Genomic DNA, 20,879 nt, shown 5'->3' with positions numbered 1-20,879 from the left:
TTGTACATAGTAACAGTCATGTTGTGCAATGACTAACTTCGATAGACTTAACTCTTCTTGGCAACGTAAGGATCTAAGATATCTCCAAAATGATGGAAAATGCTATCCACATCTAGAGAAAGAACAATGGAGTTTGAATGCAAATCGAAGCATACTATTTGCTCTTTTTTTTCTTCTATTTTGTTTCTTCTTTCTTGTGGTTCTTCCTATTGGTTCTGATTCTTCTTTACAACATGAATAATGAGAAAATATGTTTAATAGGAATGTATATATAGAGCCTATGTCAGATTGCATGCCATCTTGGGGAGGGAAGGGGAGAAAATTTAAAACTCAAAAGCTTGTGGAAGTGAATGTTGAAAACTAAAAATAAATGTATTAAGGGGGAAAAAAAGAAGTGAGTCAAGGGATGGCCCCTTTAATAAAAAAAAAAATCAAAGTGGGAGGGGAAGACCTTCAGGGTTGCCGGCCAAAAGAGAAACAATTTACTATTTACATTCACTCTGAGCCAGGAGGGCCCAAAAAATAACCATTAAGAGGTGTTTGGGCAGGGCAGGGACCTAATGTTGCCCAATCAATGACAGCTGGAGTGAATTGGGTTTAAGACAGTCTTTAAGAAAGAAATCTAGCCAGGAAACCCCAAGATAACTAGGTGGGTATCAGCCATCAAAATTTACCTTCCTTTGGGCAGACCACCCTCAGGTAAGGGCATGATACCCCATGTGGGGAGGGGAGAGAAGAGAAGTTGAGTTGGCTAATTGGAACTGGTCAGCTGGTCCAGCTGGGGACCATTGGGGCAGCTCGGGCTACCCCTAGGTTGTGGTTTGTTCTTCCTTCTTGAAGAGGACCATGACTGAGCAACCAATTATTGGTTTATTTTAAAAAAACAACACACACAACTACACAGGGTAGGGAAAGGAAATTCTCCAAAGTAAAATGTAAAATTTTTCCCTCTACTTATCCTCTGTCCTATTCCGTCCTCCACTCTCTAGAAATCCCATTTTACAAAGAAGTTATAAAATGCCCATACCAAACTCTTATTATAACATCACCTTGTAATTATCTGGGCAAAAAACAGATGCTTCAGGCTAGGGGTTGACTCACCCTGCTGTTGGGACCAGATTACAAGGTTCTTTAGGAGAAGTTTTATGCCACATATCCGATGGGGGAAGGGGATGCGGCCACCCCATGGGGCCTGGAGGAGCAGCGTGTTTTACATTTTGAGTAGTAGGAGGGGTGTGGGTATTACTGCAGAGGAGAAGGCACTTTAGAAAATGCAACTGCTCCCTAGCAGGTTACAAAACAGGACTCCTGAGTTCAAATCCTGGGGGTTGGGCTGACTCACTTTGTGCCTTAAGACAAAAAAACAAAACAAAGCAAAACAAAACACTTAATCTTTGGCCAAAAAGCAGGAAAAAAAACGTTCTCTTGGGGGTTTCCTCTTAAAGGGGCTACCCTATTTCCTATGCTAGAGAATTGGCTTGAGCTTCCTAGGGAGCTAGAAGAAGCTTGAATTGGGACCTAATTTAAAGCTGATCAGAGGCACAGCCAGCTATAGTTTCCATGTAAATATGCACCGTTATTGCTCTGTACTATCCCCTTTGTCAAGGCAAAAAGCTTTTATTGGCCTTGTACTGGGTAAGCCCCTCTAGAAGGGCACCTTCAGAGGGAAAATCAATTCATTCATATCATGCTCTGTTCATACTGTGCTTAAATGGATTTGGATCCTAAAATGTTCTTGCAATTTTAGTTTCCTCTGTAAAGAAAACAATAGCAATGAGGACAATTTCAGAATGCCCCCTGCCTCTGAGTAGACAAAGACTTCCGCAGTTCTCAATCTTCAGTGTTAGCCAAACCGGTTCCGGCCTGTATAGGGTTTCATAATATAATGGGGAGCTTTACACAGTTGAGCCCATGCTTGCTAAGACAAAGGAGGAAGTGGCTGGCTCTGGATTTCTATGCTTTTGCTAACACTTTTCAGTCTTACCTTACCGTTAGTAAAGCCTAGGACAGTCGTGGGTGGAATTGGCCACAATTACTGGAAAATTCTCTTCGGTTACCTTCAAATTTTCCCAGAAAGAGCAAATTGAAGGAGCCAGCTCTCTGGCTAAGATCCATAGCTGATAGCTCAATCCCTATTGATTTTTTTCCCCTTTATTTAGGAGGAGGATTGAGTAGTGGGTCATTTATCAGAAAGCTTCTCTGTGGCTGAGGCACGTGAGGGGAAATAGAGACAGGCTTATCTAACCTAACGAGAGCTCTGGGGTGGAACAACTTCTGAGTTTATCCCTGGGAAGGAGAGCATCTGTTTCTCCTTTTTCCGCAATCACCTTTCAAAGGTTAAGTAAGTGCTTTGTTTTAAGACTCTGAGTGAGCCAGTCCCACTGTAAGGATTCAAACTCGGGATTCTTGATCTGCTGCCTGATTGCCAGATTGGCTAATTGCAGACCTTTGACTGGGCAGCCTAAGGAATCCAGGTGTTGTCAACCAGGCTACCTGTGCACTTTTCAGTCCTATCAAGGCAATGACTACAGACTTCTGTACATGTGCAGGGGTGCATGAGAAAAGCGTGGAAATACCAGCTGTTTTTGAAGAGAAATTATTAGTTTATTTAGGGAAAAACCAACCAAACAAAAAAAGCAACCCCTGCCCACAGGATAGCTCAGCAACATTCCCTTTTCCTGAGTTTCTACTTATATAATAGTTATGATCATGACTGATATTTATGTCAACTCCAAGTTTGCAAAGCACTTCACATACATGACCTCATTTGATCTTCTCAACCATGTGATGTAGGTGGTACAAATGAGGAAACTGATACTGAGAGCAGTGAAGTGCTTAACTTGGCAAGTCCCTTAACTTCTCTGGGTCTCCATTTCTGCAATTTAAAAATGAACAGCTGGAAAGAGGTGCCTTAAGAGCACTCTTCCAGCTATGTTTATGAACCTGTGATCTCATTAGACATCATAACAGTTAATACCACTAGACTTGGAGTCAGGAAGACCTGAGTTCAAATTCTGCTTCTCTTACTGTCTGTGAGTACTTTTGTGAATCACTTAACCTCTCTTTCCCCCAGGTTCCTCCTCTATAAAATGAGGGAGGTTTGACTCAATGATCTCTAAAGGCCCTTCCAGTTCTAAATATATGACCCTACAATCCTATGATCCTTTGCCTTGCCCATGGTCACACAGTACATGAGAAAGGAAAGATCTGAATTCTGGTCTTCCAGTCTAATCCTCTATCCACTGTGCCCTTTGCCTGTTTAAGAGAGGCCAGGTACTGTGATAGGTGTTGCCTGCAGAGCTGGCTAATAGAGCTATCTATGTATTAGGCTATAGAAGAGAGAAAGGGGTGGAGAGGGGGAATGGAAAGGAAGGAGAGAGAGAAAGGTGGGGAGGGGAGAGGGGAGCTTAGGGATGGCATTTTGGTTATTGTTTTTCTACCTATTAATAATAATGTTAATTAGTAAGCCTTTAACAAAACATTGAATAATTTGTTTAAAACAGTTAATATGCTAGATGTTATTCAGATGTTATTCTAGGAGAACTAGCCCTGATCTCACGCCATTAGACCTAGAATATAAATAGACAAATGGACAAGACATAATTTGTGGATTTCCACAATAAACAGAAGGTCCCTTCTCATAGTCTTGCTTCAGTGGGAAAATTGCTGCTTGTGTGCTGAAACAGCCCTACACAGATGTTGGAAACTTGGGGCTGAGAAATATTTGTGTCCCAAGCAGTAGAGAGCCTAACCTGGTCAATTTAGAGCTCTATGGTTGTTTTTAAGCCAGGGCTTGGTAAAAGTGAAATGAAATAGATTCCTCTTTCTGTTATGTGGATTCAGAAATACAAAAAAGTCAAACACTACCTAACTACCTAGTTAGTAGGGGTTTTTTTTTGTCTTTGCTTTCATTTTTACAGCAGTCACAAAATGGTGCCTTTGTTTTTAGGTTTTTGAGCCTAAGAAAGCTACTTAATAAATAAATAATAAAATAAATAAATAAATAGATAAATAGATAGATAGATAAATAAATAAATAAATAAATGAATGAATAAATAAATAGAGAAACAAATAAACAAAACAAACCAAGCTTTAAATTCCTCACGGTCCCTACACACAGGTTAGAAAATCATTCATTTATTTTGGTGCTCTCTTACATTCCCATTCCGCCTACAAGCTAAAACAGGTAATACATAGAATGATATTAGACATAACACTGTTTCCTTCAATGGCTTTTCCTTATGGCCACTAACCCCAGATGGTCGCCATGCTAATGGCCTTAAATGCTGCCTTAGCCCCTGTGGGAAGAATGCATTTCATGGTGTCCCAGTAAAACAATGTGTAACAACTTGAATCAATGCTTCCTCAACGCAGGATGTCCCTTGATGTCAGAACAAGCTGCGAGAGTAACCCTCCAAGATTTCAGATAGGACTTGGAAATGTTTTTGTGGTTTGCAAATTTCTCTATTCACTCAGACATATTGCAGCTATGTAGTATAATGTTTTGGGGAAAGTTCAGCCAGCATGGTGTAGAGGAAAGAGTAGTGAATTTGAGTATGAGGAGCCTGGTATAAATCTCTGTTACTTAGGACCATAGATAGATCTGAAGGTGGAAGGGTCCTCAAAGGTCATCTAATTGTTCCCTGTAATTTTACAGATGAAGAAACTGAGGCCCAGAAAGGTTACATGAATTGCTCAAGGTGATAATTAGCAGAAGCAAGATTTGAACCCAGGTCCTTTGACTCCAAATTATACTATATTTCCTCCTACTTGTGTAGCACTGGGAAAAACATTTAACTTCCTCATCTGTAAAATAAGGGGGCTGACTGGTAAGGCCCTTTCCCAGCTCTATAATCTGTATTCCTATGATCCTGTTTGTTAAGAGGTTATCTGCATTTTCCTCTTGCCTTCCTTCTCCCCAAAAAGTGAGGATATAGAGTGTTCAGTTATGAATTAGACTAAATGGCCTTTGAAGTCCTTTCCTCTATATTGTGCTCTCTTGACCATATACAAATAGAATCAATAGCCCAGCAATCCGCTGTGATCATCTCTACCAGAATGTACTCTCCTCTTGTGATCGCTCAGCCTTTTCACTGGGGCTGATACAGCCTGGTCAGAATGGTGATCTCTGAAATACTTGTACTGTTAAGATCAAAGGCGATAAGAGCTTAGTTACTTCAAGGACAAAACTGTGGGCAAAGAGCAATGAAGGACAGATTTTGGTCTGCAGTAGGAACCTGCTACAGAGTAATCTACTAAGTCATAAGTATGAAGGATTACAAAAGAAATATAAATAATGACCTGGGAAATTCCTGGTAAGGAGGGATATTTTAAAAGAGTCTCTTTGCAGAAATGGAAGGCATTGAATAGTCTTAGAAAAATATGCAGCTAACTTACCAGTCCAGATACCAGAGTAAGAATATCAGCTGTACAAATTTGAAAAGTTGCTATGTTCTCTCTAGCTTTATGTGTCCCAAGCCGACTGTCCGATAGGACGGTCAAAGTAGCATTCTTTACCATTTGCCCAACTAAAATTTTACATGTCCTAGGTGAGTTTCCAGAACTAATTTAGCTATCTGGGTTCTACTTGTTTTTATTATTTTTCTCGGAGATGAATGAGATGTAGCCCAAGAGAATCCTTATGGGTCCCTTTATTTAGTTTTAAGCAGCATATAATGGGATAAACAGTTGTCTGCCCCAATTTATTTATTTTTAAATGAGGAAGTTCCATTTGTAAAGAGGTGGAGAACCTGTCTTCATATATAGTCTTGGGAGCCGCTGTCCAACTGATTCCAAGGTTTCCCTGGTGAAAATAAAGACAAATCCTATTTCCTATTTGCCTATCTTTTTCATGTAAAATGAGGATGTAATGTGGGGCAAGTGGTAGGGGTCCCATTGTTTGAACCCCCCAAAAGTTCAAGAGAAAACCAAACACACCAGCTAAATAAACATCAGTAACATCTGCAAAAGGATTTGGAACCAGAGGATAAAGAAGTTCAGAGACCTGGAGAAAAGGAAGGAAAGGCTTATTTACTAGCTACTGATTGTACTTCCTGTTGTGAGCTCTTAATGTTTCAGAACAGCTTGTGGACTGCAGAACCTTGTGATATCACAGGGAACAAGCATTTTTGGTTCTCCCAAATTACTGCCCTGAATCCATGGCCTTTGTCTTCCTTAAAGTAGGTAAAGGGAAGAGATATACAAGAGCTTTTAACATAGACAATTTGCAATTTTTTTTACTCTAGAGGGAAAAAAATGCATAAATTAAAAAAAAATAACAGGACATGTTTATTGCTGTAGAGTAGCAACACAAAATGTATCATGTGCATTTAAAAACATATCAAGTAAATTTCTCCTATAGACCAACATCATAAAGGTCATGAATACTGCTCTGGGGTTGAGTTTTGCCTGGAATTTCAGCCAAGGAATTGAAAAAAAAAATCTGTAGATAGCTAGGTAGTTGCATATTTTTCTAGGACTATGTAGTGCCTTCCATTTCTGCAAAGGTACCTTTTTAGCATACCCCTCCTTAGCTGGTATCCCTAAGTCATTATTTTTTTTCCTTTGTAACCCTTTATATTTGCAACTTAGTAGACAGCATTTACACAAGTTTGGAATGTATTTTACACAATTCTGTAATATAGGTACTATCACTATCTGCATTTTACAGATGAGGAAGCTAAGTCTGAGAAAGCCTACATGACTTCCTGAGAGTGGCATAGCTAGTAAGTATTCGAGGCAAGATTTGAACTTAGGGCTTCCTGACTTCAAGTCTATCTCTTTAGCCACTCTACCTTTTGACCCTTGTCACTTGTTTCAATCTATTTATACCTATTACCTCAAACATTTTTAATGTATCCAATATGCAAAATGAAATAATGACACCAATTTAAGGAACTCTTTCAGGCAGAGATTTGAGGCCTTTAATATAATAATAACAATGGTAAGCTTACATGTTTATGTCACTTTACAGTTTTTAAAGCATTTTTGTATACATATTTCACTTGATTGTAACCAACCTTGTGAAGTAGGCAGTGAAGGTATCATACCCATTTTGCCCCTGAGAAAAATGAGGCTGACAGGTTACCAGAGCTGTTAAATGGCCAGAGCTGTCTCTGGTCTTTCTGAACTCTTGACCTACTCTTATTATCATGATGAGTTTTTAATCTTAAAAATGCTAATACTTGAATGAATTTGTTAACATAGTCGTAACATATTTAACTACTAGTTTCAGAAAAAAAATTTATAATAAATATCAACAAATTAGCTCCCCCTCCCTACCAAAAAAAGCAAGCCACTCCCATAAAAAAGGAAGTTTTGAAGTCCAGGAAACATTATGACTCCCACCTGGCTACCGGATAAAATTCAAACCCCTCTGCCTGACATTTAAGAAACTCTGCAAGCTGTCCCTTCCTCTCACTATTCTCTTAAATTAATTCCTTCCTCCAGCTCAGTTGTTCTATTCTTTTTGTACTTTCCTGCCTTCCAGTCTTTGCTAGTGTCATTTCCTAATCCCCACCATCTCCCCACCCCCAAAATGTCTTTCTCCCTTTTCTTCATATAACAGTCATTCTTCAAGGTCCTGACTAGGTCCTTCTTCTAGGGACACTTCACGCTCAGTGATCTTTCCCTCTTCTAAATTTATTGACCATTGTACCACCCTTTTGGCGGGAAGAATTACGTATCATCTTGTAATATGCCACTTGTATTGCTCCTTAACATTACTTTTTCTCTCCTCCCTCTACCCACTTTGAGGATGGCCATCAGTTTCATATTACTCTGTTTCAGTCATAGCACCTAGAACACTGACTTCTCAATGAACATCTGTTGACCGACAATATTTATTGACCTGTAAGAGAACCATAAGAAGCAGATTACACATGAATAGTAATGAGAGTTTACACACTGTCAAAAGTCTTACACATTGCTCTCCATACATTCTCATTTGAGCAATAACCCTGGGAAGGAGAAACAAAAGATAGTGTTTGTAATTGTTCAGGTGCATCCAACTCTTGGAGACCCCATTTTGGGTTTTCTTGGGAGAGATACTGGAGTGGCTTGCTATTTCCTTCTCCAGCTCATTTTACAGATAGAGAAAACCAAGGCAAACAGGGTTAAAGTGACTTGCCTAGGGTCACACAGCTAAGTGTCAGAGGCCAGCTTTTAACTCAGGAAGATGAGCCTTCCTGACTCCAAACCTGGCACTCTATTCACCGGGTCACCTGGCTGTTTACAATTGCAGAAAATAAAGCTCAGAGAGATTTAAAAGGACTAACTTCAGGGTGGTCACCAGGGGCAAAGACAGGATTTGAATCCAAGTCTTCTTGGCTTCAGATCCAGACTTCTTATCCACTACATCATGTAGCTTCCCAATACAAAAAATAAAGTACAAGCTATTTTCATTGTTTAAATTTTTGGTTGGCTGCTTTCTGATGATACATAGGGAAGCCTATTAAATCTCATTGTAAAGCTATCTCTATAAATTCCAAGGGAAGGTGGATGGATTATAGATAGGATGTGTTTCCTGGAGAACTAATCTTATTCATGGTATATGAATTCTTGTCACCTTCTATTACTTAGACTGGCAATTCCAGGTCATGCCTGTGGATTTCAGTATTCATTTTATTTTTGTGTCTGCAGTCAAACATTAATTAACTAGCATTTATTAAGCAGCTATTATGTATCAGGTTGGAGAAGGAAATGTAGACCACTCCAGTATCTTTGCCAAGAAAACCCCAAATGGGGAGGGAGGGTCACAAAGAGTCAGACATGACTGAAACGACTGAATAACCACAGCATGTGTTAGGTGCTCTGCTAGGTCCTGGTGATACAAAGAAAAAGAAGAAATTCCTGCCCTCAAGAAGCTTTTAGTCTAGAGAGACAACTTGCATATAGGTAGATATCAAATAGATGCAAATAAAATTCATTCACATCTAGGGAGATTAGGAAAGTTTTCATGTAGGAGGTGATGTTTGAGCTTATTTTGTAAAGGAAACTAAGGATTCTAAGACAGGGAATTAATGAGGGATGGGACACGGTATGACAGGTTTGAGGAATTGTAAGACTAGTTTGGGTGAACTACAGTTATAAGCGAAGGGGAATAACATATAGTAAGGCAAGACAGGTAGGAAGAGGATTTGGGTTGTACAGGTAATAGGGCGCCATTGGAGTTTGATAGGCGCATAACATCGTCAGAACAACACTGGTGGCTGAGTGGATAGTTTGGAGTGGGGTAAGCTTTCAAACCAATTAGGAGGTTATTTCGATAGTCAAGTGATGGCATGTTGACTGCATGAAATAGGATAATGACTCTGTGAGTAGAGAAAAGGAGGTACATACAAGAACAACTCCAGTGACTAAGTCATTTAGACTATGGTAAAAACCCAAATTAATTACAAAGACATATGAAAGAAGACGCTGTCTGTATCCAGAGAAAGAATTGATAAATAGAAGTATGTATATATAGATATATTTGTGTCCATTGGTAGTCATGGAGGGGAAATAAAGTTACACGATAATTTTATTATATATTTAAAAGGAATAGCAAGTGGTACATAACAGATTTGCAGTTTCATATACAATCATCTTTTTTTTTTCTATTCTAGTGTGTTATGGAAATGTTTGGTTTTTTTCTTAAAGTCAGAATAAAATTTTAAAAAACAAAAGATATTGTAGAGGGAGAAATGACAAGATCTGGCAATTAACTGGTTATGTAGAGTGAGGAAGAGCGAAGAGCTCAGGGTGGCTGATGGTGCTGAACATGAAACCACAAGCCGGTTTCACACTGTGGGACTTAATATAAAAAGACAAAAAGACATTGTCTACTTTTTAAACTTTATTTTCAGTTTTTATTGGCGGTGACACTTTAGACACTATTTAGAGGAAATTAAATTGCATGATGTCACCTCCTTCATGGTCAAAGGTTACAAAATTCTGGATCCAGAGATCATTTAGTCCGTCAAGATATTAGGAGACACCCTGTTTTCCAGAGCTGAGGCCCAGCAAGCAAGCTGTACCCTGAGCTTGGCATAACAACAATCCTTTGCACTCACCCTTTGGAGAATCTCACCCTCTGGCAAAATCTCATAATTATTGTATTGCTTTGACCAGCACCAGATGTTCTCTGAGCAGTGGACAAGCACGCAACAAAGCACCATGTTTTGGTCCTGAAGCCTGGCTATGAAAGGCAAATGTGTCTCATTGTTGCTGTTATCACTCACTGTCAGGGCTACAACTCACTGCCAGCCATTGGTATGAGTTTTGAGACCTTCCCACACTGCCTCGGGTCTCCCCGCTAAGAGGGAGGGGTGGTCACGCACATTTGTCTAGATCCCCTCCTCGAAGCTATTTCCCTCACTTTGAAATCAAACTTCTGTTTGATTCCTGACTCTCCTGACCTCCTCTATTTGCCTTGGCCATCCATAGGTTGGAGGCCAGTTCCCTCCAGTTGACAAGTTTAATCTCTTCATTTTATAAATACAGAAACTGTGGCCTAGAAAGGTCAAAGGATTTGCCCAAGCTAGTCACATAACTTTGTCGGTGGAAGAAGCAGGAGGACTGAAACCTGGGTCAAGCTGGACTCTCAAAGCCAAGCTGGACTCTTTCTTTTAGAAAAATGTTTTATTGATACTTTTTTTTGACATCATTGTCACTTCCTGATAACTTTAATTGCAACAGAACCCATTCTTGTAACAAATAAAGCAAAACAAATCAACTCTTTGGGCATGCTTAAAAACGTATACCACATTCTTCCCCAGTAGTCCACCACCTCTGTTCAGGGACAAGTATGATTCTTCACCATCAGACTTCTAAAGTCACAACTAGACATTGCATTGATCAGAGTGTTGAAGTCTTTCATTGTTGTTTTCCTTTGCACAGTTATGGTTGTTGTCTGAGAGGCAGTGTGCCATAGTGGATAGAAAACCGGGAAGATCTGGGTTCAAGTCTCACCTCTGACCCATACTGGTGAGCGACTACTCTGACCCTAGGCAGGTAACTATTGCTCTAGGCAACTCTCCAAGGACAAAAGAGAGGGAGAACCATTTTCTTCTACATTACTGGTTGACTTTTAAGCAAACTAAAATGGTCCCAGGAACTATGAGTCCCATCAGCAAAGCCTAGCGTCCTGAGTATTTTTGTCCCTGGTTAGAAGGAATTTCTTCATCTCAGGGTTCAGTTTCTATCCCCTATCCCTTATTGTTGTCATCCCATAAATCATTATCCTGGTTTTGCTTATTTGGCTTGGCATCAGGTCATATAAGTCTTCTTAAGTTTCTCTAAATTCTTTATATTTTTTCATTTTTTAATGATGCAAGAATAACAAATAACATTCATATCCCTCAATTTCTTCATCCATTTCTCAATTGATGGGCACCCACCTTCCTTCTTTGCTACTCCAAAAAGTGCTGCTAGAAATATTTTTGTATATATGGAACCTTTCCCCTTTTTTCTGATGTGCTTACAGGGTATGTCCACTCGTGCATTACTCTAACACTCTTTCTACTATAACTACTTTCTCTGATCATATATAACTACAAGATTATAAATCAATTATTTTCTTAGGAATGGAAACATAAGTTCATATTTTCTACTTTGTGTCAATTTCCTAGGAAATGAACAGACAGCAGTAGTAGTTCTTCACAAATAAATATGGCTTCAAAAAAGGACAAAATCCTAAATTCCCTATGCAACTCCAATGCCTCATGAAAATTAGACTAATTTTTCCTTAAAAAGATATTGAAATAAACCTTGAGACTTCATTGGCTCAGGGGACTAGAGGCTCAGGCTGTTGACATTATTTTCTTACCACAAGGAATTCTGGGAAGGCCCTAAATCTTGGCCAGTAGGTAGAAAATGGTGGATTTCCCCCAGCTGAATCAATTGTATGTAGTCCTCAATTCTTCCCTTTCTCTGGTTAAGGAAATCTCCTTTTGTTCACTATTATGACTCGATGAGTGCCTTATTTTTCTTCAGCACTGAACATAAACTATGAGGGGTCTGGTCTGAACCAGATTTAGTCTGAATCATTATAAATATATGATGGAGATTGGGGTGATATAATCATAGCATTCATGAAATAATTATAGAGGTATCTTGGAAGTCTTAGGAGTTTCCTAATTAAGAGGAAAAGTCGACACAATCCTTCACTGTTTATTCAAAATATTAGATTGGCAATATTGAGACCTACTCCAGGCAATGCTTTTATGAGGTTGAACCTTAAATATTGCTCACATTTTTGTTCAGTCATTTCAGTTGTGTCCTACTCTTTGTGATCCCTTTTGGGGTTTTCTTGGCAAAGATAGTGGAACGGTTTGCTATTTACTTTTCCATCTCATTTTACAGATGAGGAAACTGAGGCAAATAGGGTGAAGTGACCTGTCCAGGGTCACACAACTAGAGATTGTCTGAGGCCAGATTTGAACTCAGGTCTTCCTGACTCTAGATCAAGTGTTCACCTGGGTATTTATACAAGCAGGTAGGTAGGAAGTGGCAGAAATACTTTAGCTTTGAAAAACTTCAAATAATGAACATCTTAGGTTTTGAACTAGAAAGGACTTTAGAGTGCCTTGTGCTCAATCAATCAATAAGTGTTTATTCAGTGCCTTCTACGAGTAAGGCACTGTACAAGATTACTGGGGTTATAAAAACGATGAATTAGGCATAAGCTCAGAGTGCTCCAAGTCACAAGGCTCGATAAAATATGCCACATTCTAAGCTATTAATAAACTTTTAGGACCCTATCTAGATACTCAGGGATAAAGATGCTCAAGAAGCTAAGCTTTGTTATGGGAACCATAGTTTCTGGGATCATTTTAGTTTGCTCAAAGGCAATGTAATATAGCGGAAAATGGTTCTCTCTTTCTGTTCCTGAAGACAGATAGGATCTTAGTCTACTCTACTAAACGTTCTCGCAGATTTCTCAAATCTCTTGTGACCATCTTAAAGCTCTGCCTTCCCTCCCACCCCACCTAAAAAAATGCCTTATCTCTAAATCAAGTTTTTATAGAAAAATAGAACAGGGGTTCTTAACCTGGGGTCCGCAGATTGGAGTCCATGGATAGATATTGGGGGTCTATGAAGGTGGGTGGGAAAAAATTGAATCTTTATTTTAAAATAATTGTTTTCCCTTGTAATCCAATTATTTTATGCATTTAAAAACATTTATTATGAGAAAGGCTTCTTCAGATTGCCAAAGACCCCTGATCTAGAAGACCCTGAGAAGTCATTTTGTTCGCTTTCCCTCCTTCATTTTTTTTTTAAAGTGAGGAAACCCAGGGAGTTCAAGTGACTTGCCCCAAATCACACAGATAGTAAGCCTAAGAGGCAGGATTTGAACCTAGGGTCTCTACCTCCAGTGCCAATGTTATTCTATGTATCAGGCAGACCTCCTCACAATTTTTCCTTTCCCCACATATTCCTTTCTCCTAATCAAATAAGTAAACAAACAAATAAATAAATTTGAAGCAGCTTTTCAAATGGTTTGTAAAAATCACTTAGCTGGAAAAAAAAAATCTCAGAAGGCCCTTAAAACATTTGTTTCACTGACTCTTGAGGCCAAGGACCTGAGTTCAAATTAAAACTTATGCTACGAACTACCTCTGTGATCTTGGACAAACACCTTATGCTCCTCAGGCCTAAGTTTCTTCACTGGTAAAATAGGGGTCAGACTAGATGAACTCAAAGGGCCCTTCTATCTTTGAATCTATGATAGCTCCCCTTCTTCTTCTTTCTTTATCCTCTTGCCTCCCACTGTTCAACAAAAAACTAAGGCTTCTTATAAGATGTTCTTTACAGCAAATTTACCCTGAATTTCCTCAGAAAACAGATTCATGTGACAACCAAACAAAATGGGAACAGAAAAAAGAAAACAGAAAATAGCAAAGGACTTCCCTCTGCCTGATCAAGCCCTACCCTATCATTTCAGATAGCAAGAGACAGTATTTACTTCAGTGTCTGTAGCTATGCCAATTTTTGTTGCTCAGTTGTGTCCAACTGTTTGTGACCCCATTTGGAGTTTTCTTGGCAAAGATGCTAGAGTGGTTTGCTATTTTCTTTTCCGGCTTATGTTACAGATGAGGAAACTGAGGCAAACAGGGTTAAGTAACTTTCCCAGGACCACATAGCTAGTGTCTAAGGCCAGATCTGAGCTCAACTGAACAACTTAACTTAAAAAGTGAGGCCCATGGAGATTAGCGACTTGTCCAAGATTATGCAGGTCATAATTGTCAGAGGTAGGATTTGAACCCATATCCTTTGAACTCCAAAATCAGTGCTCTTTTCCAATCTACTGTTATGCTTCAATAGTAGTAATATTCCTAATTAGAATGGAGAGTTAGTTTCTTAAGTGCTGTTTAAATTTATTTTTCAACATTTCCTTCTTGTGGTTCTGTCTTCATAGACCAATTACCAGTCTACTCATAGAATGTTGCTAATAATGCAGCAATTTCTCAATCTATTTAATTGTGGGGCAGGGAGAAGTATAAAAATCTTGTTTAATACTGGTTAAAAGAAAGAAAGAAAAAAGAAAGGAAGGAAGAAAGAAACTAAGAAAGAAACAAAAAAAAGAAAGGAATTGAATTATGGCTAACGTTTTGACTTTCCTTTTTGTCTCATTGAATACTAAAATTGGAAAATTCTGCAGTTTTCATTTTCTGTTCTCTGGGAGAAAAACACAGCAGGATCTAACTATGCAGCAACTAGTGGATATATCTCTTTGTCCTCAGGATATTTAGAAATTCAAGTAAATTTGCACATTTTCTTTCCCTGAATTAAAACAGAGCCAGCTATTGATAGGCCAAGTGGCTACAATTACTCTCAAGTGGTCCCAGGGGCAAATGACTTTATTCATAAAGAATGGCTTCATAGGTTTTAGGAGATATCCCCTGTCATCTCTGACTTCACAGAAGAATGAAGTTAATTTTTAATTAACTCACTAATTATACCATTCTTGCTTTCTACATGATGATGAAACTCTGCTCCTAGACACACAAATGCTTACGACTACTTGGAATTAGAAGGTTAAGAAGGAAGCGTATAAGAAGGAAGCTAAAAAAATTGCAAGTTTCTTCTGCTTTCAAAACAATCTAAGTCTAGTGTCAGATAGTATCAGAGGTGTTGATGAGAAGATTTTATTCTCTTGGGATCAAGAGAAATAAAAGTAACTTTTAAAAAGTCTTTGGATGAGGCAATGCATCCTCCATGTTTCAGGCTGGTATGAGGAGAATAGAGAATTTTCCAAGCAGTCATGGTTCATCCAGGTAAAGACATACGTTGGAAGTGGTTTAATCCTCTGAACTTAACCAATTCATTTTGTTATCTTTCCAAACTACCAACTGAAATAGCAAACACAGCTCAACAAACATTTAAGACTAACATTGGGTGGCACCCCAAGCAGAAGATATTTTGTCACATGATATGACACATTTATAATCCAACAGATGACATGACAGGACATATAATCCAAACGATGACATCAGGACAGAGTCTTGGGTGACAGTATTCTTTTTCACACCAATAGTAATGAACAAAATTAACCGTAATGGGGGAAAAAGAAAAGGAGCACAGAGCTTTGTGGATTATTTCTTTTAAGAGCAGAAATTGCTCACAAAATGAGTAGCTTTGTTTTACTTGGTTGGAGTGAGATTCATTTGAGTATGGACAGCAAAATAAGATACTCAGCCTCTTGTTGTCTGTTAATAGGTGCTCACTCTCCTTCCCGTCATTCTGCTTTGAACCCTAGGAGAAAGAGCGCCAGAGAAAAGTTGCTATAAAATTTAGGGAGAAACACTCCCTCTTTTTTTTTTTTAAAAAAAGTTTAATTAAAAAATTAAATTAATTAATAATAATTAATAATAAATAAATAAATTAAATTAATTTTTAAAAATTAAAAAATCAAGCATCAACACAACCAACCTAACATGTTTAGTATACTCTATATTATAGTAAACAGTTTTAAGCTGTAATTACTTTAATGGCTTAAAACTGCACTAAGGGTCACTGTATAGTATATTAAGTGAGAATAACTTTAATGGCTTAAAATCGCACTAAGACTTTTGGGACACTGTGTACACTAAATTCTCCAATTCATTAATTTCAAAATGAGGCAGCTAGCTAGTTGGCATAGTGGATAGAGGGCTAGAGTTGGAGTCATGAGTTCAAATCCTGCCTCAGGCACTTATTAGCTATGTGACCCTGGGTAAATCATCTGTAAAATGGGGATAATAATAGCACCTACCTCCCAGGGTTGTTATGATGATCAAATTAGGTAATATATGTAAAGTGCTTTACAAGCCTTAATTATGGTGGTTGTTGTTGTTCAGTCATTTCTGACTCTTTGTGACCCTATTCAGGGTTTTCTTGGCAAAGATAATGCAATGCTTTGCCATTTCCTTCTTCAGCTCATTTTACACATGAGGAAACCGAGGCAAACAGAGATAAGTGACTTGCCCAGGGTCACACAGCTAGGAAGTATCTGGGGCTGGATTTGAACTCTTGACTCCAACTCCAGCATTTTATCCACCGTGCCTGATGGCTGCCCTTGCAAACCTTAAAGTGCTAAATGCTAGATGTTATTATTCTATCATCCTAACAACTTTTCAGTTATTGCCTCTAAAATCAGGATTCTCTCTTGGTCTATTCGTCCTCATTCACTCTTCCTGAGAGAAACATTTTCCTGGCATCATAGAAATTGAGGGCTAAGAGTGAGGTAGGCCATGAAATAGTATATTCAGGCCCCGTTTTTCATCACTAACGCATCTCACTGACAGTCATCTTATTATTTTTTTGTTTATTTGTTTTGGGATTTGGGAATTTGCTTTTGATTTAGGTAACCCCAGGGGAGTGGGGAGGGGAGCTTAGAAATTATAGAGCCCAATGTCCGTCATGTTGCAAATGAGGAAACTGAGGCCGACAGAAATTAAGTGATTTGCTAAAGGTCATGATTCTGTTGTGGGAAAGCCAGAACTTCTTGTAATGTTCTTCTCTGTTTATGCCTTGATTCACCTAAATAAATTCCTAAATGTCAAATGGGTGACATACAACTGAGGGATAATCCACTTTATAACTATGGAGATTTGTGACTGCATGATATGCTTTTACAGAAATGAGCTAACTGATGTAAATACAGAGCAGAAGGCAAGAAATCATGAGATTATAGATCTATACTTGGAAGGGACCTTAGAAGTCATTAAGTCCTTTGTTTTACACATGGGGAAACTGAGGCCTCAAAGACATCAAAAGAATTTCCCCAAGTCACACACATAGCAAATGACAGAGCCAGGATTTGACCCCAAATCCAGCATTCTTTTGACTGTGCCACAAATCTGGGGCTATATTAGTGTTATTTTCTCTAACAGATGGAGAGACTGAAGAACAGAGAACAGTGGAAAGACCACTGGCTTTGTAGCTAAAAGACAAAGGTTCAAATTCTGCTCCTACCACACCACCTGTGTGACTTTGGTTGTCACAACCCGTCTGGGCCTTAGTTTCCTCACCTATAAAATAAGGAGATTAAATTAGATGGCCCAAAGGTCACTTCTAGCACTTGTCCATATAATATTATAATCTATGAATTTAGAAAAAAATAAGTCTACAATACCCTTAAAACAACTAATTATTGGCCTAGATATTATTTTAGAAACCTAGAGCTCTGTCATTTTAAATGACAACCCTACACTATGACTTTCTAGAACTCTTCCTTTCTTTAAAAATGGGCATCCAAAGTCCTTCCAATATTTTCTTTCCTGTCATTGTATGGGGCTTTTTTTTTCATTTTTAAGACTTTATTGATTTGCCACTTGATTAAAGCATGGAATATTTTAACAGCATTATATACAATATTTTTACATAGAAAACTTCACATGGCATTTCATATTACATAATTCTGCTCATTCTTTCAAAAATATACACATCCATTAGATAAGAGATGCTTTTCATTTAATTAGCAATATTAAATGCACTTAATTATAGCATGTATTTTAAACCAAAGTAGCTACTTAATGAATTTTTAGGCATTTTATCCAGGAGATCCTCATGGGCATAAATAAAAACGTTTTGCTCTGGTCTAGAAGAATCTCAATTACAGTAAAGAGACTTTTGTTAAAACCAGTATCATTTCTCCAAGAAGAGGGGAGAAGGAAAAAGAAAGTCACAAAAATTCTTTAAAAATAATGATAATAGCTAATTTATATAATGCTTTAAAATTTGTAACACGTTACATGTTATTTCATTTAATCATTAAAAAGTGTTCTTGAAAGTGTTTCAAAGGCTGCCAGCTATACTATTGCTTTATAGAAAAGGCATGAGGTTTCTGTGTTGGTATAATCGTAATCTCATTTTTAAAATGGAAGTTGAATCCATGGTAGGAAAATATATACATGTGGTAAGTGCTTTATGGAATTGTTGAATTGTATTGAAAGCTTAAGTCTGCTCTATGACATCCCAGCTCTGCCATTAATGAGCTGGGTGACCTTGAGCAGATTACATCACCTCTTTAGGCATCAGTTTCCTTATCTGTAAAATCAATGAACAATCAACAAGCATTTATTAAGTGTCCATTATGTGCTATACACTGGGGATGCACAGATGAAAATGAAAAAAAAAAAAGAAATCTCGGCCTTTAAGGAATTTACTTTCTTTTGGGAGAAGACAACATGTACATTTAGAAATATGGGCAAAATATATTATGAAATAATTAAAATGTAGTAGAGGGAGGCACTATCAGTTGGGGTTAAAGAGTGATCAGAAAAAGGTTAATATAGGAAGTGGTATGTGAGCAGGACTTTGAAGGAAATAGAATTATAAGGGGCAGTGATGAGAAATGACAAGAGTTACTTTTGCTGTTGAGTCCTTTTAGTTATGTCTGACTCTTTGTGATCCCATTTGGGGTTTTCTTGGCAAAGATACTGGAGTAGTTTGCTAGTTGCTTCTCCAGCTTACTTTACAGATGAGGAAACCAAGGCAAACAAGGTTAATTGACGTGCCCAGGGTCACACAGCTAGTGAGTGTTTGAGGCCACATTTGAACTCAGGAAGATGATTCTTTCTGACTGCAGGCCTGGTGCTCTATCTGCCCCATGACAAGTGTTAGATTAGATGATATTTTATTTTATTGATGGTTTTGGAGTTTGGGTTTGGTTTTTTTTTTTTGTATCACTGATAATTTCCAATGATGTCTCCCTGCCACCTAGCAAAGAGAAACAGTTCACCAAAACAAACTAAAATATTAACCATGTCTGAAAATGGATGTAGCTTTCTGTTTCCCATCCTGCTTCAGTACTCATTCTACCATTTTACAGGAATCCTTAACCTTTCTTATGTCATGGATCCCCCTTGATAGTTTGGCGAAGTCTATGGACCCCTTCTCACAATAATATTTTTAAACAATTGCAGGAAATATTAGGTTTCTGGTAGAGTTTAGTGGAAATGAAGATGTAAATTTTTTTCCCATCCAAGTTCATGGACCCAGTGGATTCCCAATGGGTACCCCCTTAAAAACCTCTCGCTCAAGGAGGTGGGAAATGTTTCTGTGACTGTTCTTCACAGAAATCTTCCAAACCAAGAGGTCTTTCTTATGTCATTAGTTGGAGTGATCAATGTATGGTGCTGTATTTGGAGTTAGAGAAGCTGGGTTCCAGTCCCAGTCTTTGCTATAATCCATGTGACCTTGGGTAGATCATCTACTTCCCTAGACCTCCTTTCCCTCATTTGGTTGGAGCAGATGGCCCCTGCGGTCATTTGTAACTCTAAATCCTCCGTGAGCAAATGTAAACCAGAAAGAAAAAAATAATTCCTCATAGAATTGACCAAACTAATACCATAGTTCAAGTCATGATTGTTTTACTTCCTTTTGCCTCCATTCCTTTCTTTGGCTTCTCAAATCTCACACATTCAAATGCCCAACCATAAACTTGGTATGTTTTCTTCATGTTTTAAAATCAAAGACAAAAAGGTCTTATTTTTACAGCTTTCACACCCCTCAACATTCACAAATGAAATCCAGTAGGGTATAGTGTTTGACAGCCCTGAGACAAAGGCAGGAAGAAACCTGAAGAAAGAAATCACTGACATCAAACTGAGCTGCTTTCTCTGATAGATCAGGCTGGATGTGCTCCCTGTGGAGCAGTTCATTTTACTGATGCAGAGCATCTTGAGCAGTTCCCTTTTCTTGCTAGGAAAGGGTCATCTCAGGGTGCAGCTGAGAAAGCCCCTTGGTGACTTACCAAGGGAGAACAAGGAACATTAACAGGCAGAAGCATTTTCTCACTTCTTAGGAGCCAAGGAGGGACTTTCTAACTCATCAGATACTAGTTTTACTATGACTATTTTCTCAGGGAAAGGACCTATATGTACAAACATAAGTTGCTCTTTTTGTGGTATCACTAGAAACTAGGTGGGAATGTTTGAACAAATTATGGTATATGAATATAATGGAATACTTTTGTGTTGTAAGAAATGATGAAGGGGATGTTTCAGAGAGACACAGGAAGAGGTATGAAATGATACAGAGCAAAGTGACCAAAATCAGGAGAACAATTTACACAATAACAACCATTGTAAAGACAAATAACTTGAAAGACTTAAGAACTCTGACCAGCACAATGACCAGCCATGCTTTCAAAGGACTGATGATGAAGCATGTTACCCACCTCTTGACTGAGAGAAATGATGCACTTGAGATACAGAATGAGACATTTATTTATGAACATGGCCAATTCAGGAATCTGTTTTTCTTTTCCCAATGGGGAATAGAGATAAGAGTAAGAGGAAAGAAGTAGTCATTGAAAAATTAAGTACATTTAAAATAGAATTTAAAATACGGTTTCCTCCAGTTCAAAAGAAAGTAAACTGCATTAGAATAAGGGCATTGTTGTCATTCACTTG

The 20,879-nt window shown here is 38.3% G+C and overlaps 1 long non-coding RNA gene across 1 annotated transcript in view; it reads left to right on the top strand.

Moving 5' to 3' along the window:
* The first annotated feature begins 2,857 nt into the window (after window positions 1-2,857).
* LOC110222491 (uncharacterized) overlaps window positions 2,858-20,879 on the top strand; it is a 114,270-nt gene continuing 96,248 nt past the window's right edge. Inside the window, exon 1 of the long non-coding RNA XR_013482729.1 lies at window positions 2,858-3,032. This is a non-coding gene — a long non-coding RNA (uncharacterized LOC110222491). The remainder of the gene's footprint in view (window positions 3,033-20,879) is intronic.

This window comes from Phascolarctos cinereus, unplaced genomic scaffold, assembly GCF_003287225.1.
Source record: "Phascolarctos cinereus isolate Bilbo 61053 unplaced genomic scaffold, phaCin_HiC Scaffold_726;HRSCAF=1367, whole genome shotgun sequence".
Classification (NCBI taxonomy): domain Eukaryota; kingdom Metazoa; phylum Chordata; class Mammalia; order Diprotodontia; family Phascolarctidae; genus Phascolarctos; species Phascolarctos cinereus.
Note: the sequence above shows the minus strand (reverse complement) of the source record. Positions and strands in the feature narration are given on the sequence as shown.